General features: G+C 39.1%; 1 pseudogene across 1 annotated transcript; it reads left to right on the forward strand.

The window, feature by feature from the left end:
* Window positions 1-307: 307 nt before the first annotated feature.
* Window positions 308-3823, forward strand: LOC101005981 (annotated as a pseudogene). The gene has a single exon (XR_651117.3). The product of XR_651117.3 is annotated as a heat shock protein HSP 90-alpha-like (transcript).
* The last annotated feature ends 967 nt before the right edge of the window (window positions 3824-4790 follow it).

Below are 4790 nucleotides of genomic sequence, written 5' to 3' on the forward strand. Positions count from 1 at the left end.
AATTAGCTAAAATAAACCAAAAATGTGTATCACCTTAAACAGGAACTTATCCTTAATTCAATTAGAGCCATGTTAGCATTGAGTTATGTGGGGGATAGCGAAACACTTTGATTTTTCTGTCATTTTCACCCAATATCAATGGGACTTGGAAAATAATGCCACCTTTCTTATTCTCATCCTACAGTTAAAACTGCCTGTTAAGACTTGTCCCCTCCTCACACCCTGAGAGAAGTTTGATCTTTGACATCAAGATGTGACAGCATGCTGTCTGGTTGAAACCTTTTTTTTTTTTTGCCTCAGTACAGACTTCCTGGAATCTAGGCCTTTTTGGACACTGTGATAAATGTTTGATCAGTTTAAAAGAAGAGGCAGAAAAATCCCTAAATATCTGAACTATGCCAGCAAATTCTCTGAAGTGGCTTTAGTGAACCTATTTTTAAAAATCAATTTTTGTACCTAGCACTTTGATGTTATTTTCCAAATTCCTTTTGCTATGATCAAAATCAGTGTTGAGTAAAGTACTTGGCTGGGCTACAGGACTCTTCCATGAGGCCTTTGGCTGGCAATAAATAGGGTAGAGGGATAGAAAAGTGTAGTTAGGGTCTAAAAGTTCGAAGGGAACCTGAATGTTACCTGGCCCAGTCTCTCTCCCAGTTTTGGACCAGAGAATAAAAGACTGTGCATTCTATTTCCTCTGGTAGAGTTCAGCATAATGCTTGTATTTATATCATGCAATTGCAAGCATCCTACTTGCATTATCTCACATGTTCTCACATAATAATGGCCTGAAAAGATCATCTATTATCATTGCCATTTTTCAGTTGAGAAAAGGGAGACATAGACAGATTATTTTGCCTAAAACCATATAGCAAGTAGAGTTGCTTTAGCATCCTGGTGCTGCTGTGCTGTGGAACCTGTGCAGTTTCTTAGCCAAGATGCCTGAGGAAACCTAGACCCAAGACCAACCCATGGAGGTGGAGGAGGTTGAGATATTCACCTTTCAGGCAGAATTGCCCAGTTGATGTCATTGATCATCAATACTTTCTACTCGAACAAAGAGATCTTTCTGAGAGAGCTCATTTCAAATTCATCAGATGCATTGGACAAAATTCAGTATGAAAGCTTGACGGATCCCAGTAAATTAGACTCTGGGAAAGAGCTGCATATTAACCTTATACCAAACAAACAAGATCGAACCCTCCCTATTGTGGATACTGGAATTGGAATGACCAAGGCTGACTTGATCAATAACCTTGGTATTATCGCCAAGTCTGGGACCAAAGCGTTCATGGAAGCTTTGCAGGCTGGTGCAGATGTCTCTCTGATTGGCCATTTCAGTGTCGGTTTTTATTCTGCTTATTTGGTTGCTGAGAAAGCAACTGTGATCACCAAACATAATGATGATGAGCAGTACACCTGGGAGTCTTCAGCAGGGGGATCATTCACAGTGAGGACAGACACAGGTGAACCTATGGGTCGTGGAACAAAGGTTATCCTACACCTGAAAGAAGACCAAACTGAGTACTTGGAGGAACGAAGAATAAAGGAGATTGTGAAGAAACATTCTCAGTTTATTGGATATTTCATTACTCTTTTTGTAGAGAAGGAACATGATAAAGAAGTCAACGATGATGAGGCTGAAGAAAAGGAAGACAAAGAAGAAGAAGAAGAAAAAGAAAAAGAAGAGAAAGAGTCTGAAGACAAACCTGAAATTGAAGATGTTGGTTCTGATGAGGAAGGAGAAGAAAAGAAGGATAGTGACAAGAAGAAGAAGAAGATTAAGGAAAAGTACATCAATCAAGAAGAACTCAACAAAACAAAGCCCATCTGGAACAGAAATCCTGACGATATTACTAATGAGGAGTACAGAGAATTCTACAAGAGCTTGACCAATGACTGGGACGATCACTTGGCAGTGAAGCATTTTTCAGTTGAAGGACAATTGGAATTCAGAGCCCTTCTATTTGTCCCACGACATGCTCCTTTTGACCTGTTTGAAAACAGAAAGAAAAAGAACAACATTAAATGGTATGTATGCAGAGTTTTCACCATGGATAACTATGAGGAGCTAATCACTGAATATCTGAACTTCATTAGAGGGGTGGTAGACTCAGAGGATCTCCCTCTAAATATTTCCCATGAGATGTTACAACAAAGCAAAATTTGGAAGTTATCAGGAAGAATTTGGTCAAAAAATGCTTGGAACTCTTTACTGAACTGGCAGAAGATAAAGAGAACTACAAGAAGTTCTATGAGCAGTTCTCTAAAAACATGAAGCTTGGAATACACGAAGACTCTCAAAATCGGAAGAAGCTTTCAGAGCTGTTAAGGTACTACACATCTGCCTCTGGTGATGAGATGGTTTCTGTCAAGGACTACTGTACCAGAATGAAGGAAAACCAGAAACACATCTATTACATAACAGGTGAGACCAAGGACCAGGTAGCTAACTCAGCCTTTGTGGAACGTCTTCAGAAACATGGCTACATGGCTCAGAAGTAATCTATATGATTTAGCCCATTGATGAGTACTGTGTCCAACAGTTGAAGGAATTTGAGGGGAAGACTTTAGTGTCAGTCACCAAAGAGGGCTTGGAACTTCCAGAGGATGAATAAGAGAAAAAGAAACAGGAAGATAAAAAAACAAAGTTTGAGAACCTCTGCAAAATCATGAAAGACATATTGGAGAAAAAAGTTGAAAAGGTGGTTGTGTCAAACCGATTGGTGACATCCCCATGCTGTATTGTCACAAGCACTATGGCTGGACAGCAAACATGGAGAGAATCATGAAAGCTCAAGCCCTAAGAGACAACTCAACAATGGGTTGCATGGCAGCAAAGAAACACCTGGAGATAAACCCTGACCATTCCATTATTGAGACCTTAAGGCAAAAGGCAGAGGCTGATAAGAACAAGTCTGTGAAGGATCTGGTCATCTTGCTTTATGAAACTGCACTCCTGTCTTCTGGCTTCAATCTGGAAGATCCCCAGACGCATGCTAACAGGATCTATAGGATGATCAAACTTGGTCTGGGTATTGAAGATGACCCTACTGCTGATGATACCAGTGCAGCTGTAACTGAAGAAATGCCGCCCCTCGAAGGAGATGACGACACATCACACATGGAAGAAATAGACTAACCTCCGGCTGAGGGATGACTTACCTGTTCAATACTCTACAATTCCTCTGATAATATATTTTCAAGGATGTTTTTCTTTATTTTTGTTAATATTAAAAAGTCTGTATGGCATGACAACAACTACTTTAAGGGGAAGATAAGATTTCTGTCTACTTCTAAGTGATGCTGTGATACCTTATATACTAAAGCAGAGCTAGTAATGCTTTTTTAGTTTCACATTGTTTTTATTTTAACAGATTGGGGTAATGTATGTTGTAAGATGTATGTAACATGATGTTAACTTTGTGGTCTAAAGTGTTTAGCTATCAAGCCGGATTCCTAAATAGACCAAATCTTGCTATCAAAGTGTTCCTGAGCTATACCTTGATGTTTAGAAAAGTATTTGTTACATCTTGCAGGATCCACTTTTTGAACTTTTCATCCCCTGTAGTTGCCAATTCTGCATGTACTAGTCATCTAGAAATAGGTTAAACTGAAGCAACTTGATGGAAGGAACTCTCCACAGGGCTTGTTTTCCAAAGAAAACTATTGTTTGGAGGAGCAAAGTTATAAGCCTCCCTAAGCATATCATAAAACTGTTCGAAAATAACTGAGACTCGGTCTTGCGGATGGAAATGTAGTGCTCGAGTTACATTCTGCTTAAAGTTGTAACAAATACTGATGAATTAAAAGAAAAAAAAAAAAACATATAGCAAGTAATTGCCAGAACCCAAATGCAAACCCAAGGAGCTTTATTCTAGAGCTCATACCCCTCTCACACTGCTCTTTGCCTTGATGATGGAAAGTAGCTATGCTTTGAGCCAGCCAGGAAAACTCAAGTTTGATCCCAGCTCATTCTCCACTTCTCTGATCTGCTCTCCCAGCTGTGCTGTTTTAGTGTATATTGATTGGCACTGTGGTGTAGGGAGAGAGGATGGAGTTCCTGACCATCTAAGCCTTGTCTCCTCTACTTCCTCACAATGCTCCTTTGAGCAAATTTCACAGCCTCTCTGAAGCCTCGTTTTCCTCATCTTCATAGTTAGGATCACAATAATCACACCACTATTTAGTTGTGAGTTTGTAATAATAATTTAGAAAAGTGCCAAACAAACATGTTTTATTCATCTTTTTTTCCCTTTGTTTTGAGAGACAGGAACTCAAATATCCATGGCTCAACTTGCTGTTACTGTCTCTTGATTCAACATTCTCAATTCTATTGTTTTTTAAAATATTAATAACAAGAACAACAATAATAATAATAATAAAAAATGTCTAACTTCACATCAGTTTTACGTAAATCATCCTGGCCCATCATCATCTATACTTCTCACTACAATTCTGTGAGAACAGCAGTGACTTTATTATCACCCTCATTTTACAGAGGAGGAAATGGAAGCTTGGGAAGATGGGGGGACCTGACCAAAATTATGGCAAGTCCACGTGAGTGAATCTGTGTCTTGAAAACAGGTCATCTGATATTGGGGCACGAATTTTTTCCACCACAGTGTACTTTCTTCCACTTCTCACATGATATATTTTCCACACTTTCTCTCGATACTCTGTTTTTTTCCTTTTAGGTCATGGTCATTGTCAATAACTTCTTGGAGGTTATTTGAGTTCAGCATTTCAAATGTGACCTGCCCCACAGCACATATTTTAATGTCCACTCCTTC

This window comes from Papio anubis, chromosome 8, assembly GCF_008728515.1.
Source record: "Papio anubis isolate 15944 chromosome 8, Panubis1.0, whole genome shotgun sequence".
Taxonomy (NCBI): domain Eukaryota; kingdom Metazoa; phylum Chordata; class Mammalia; order Primates; family Cercopithecidae; genus Papio; species Papio anubis.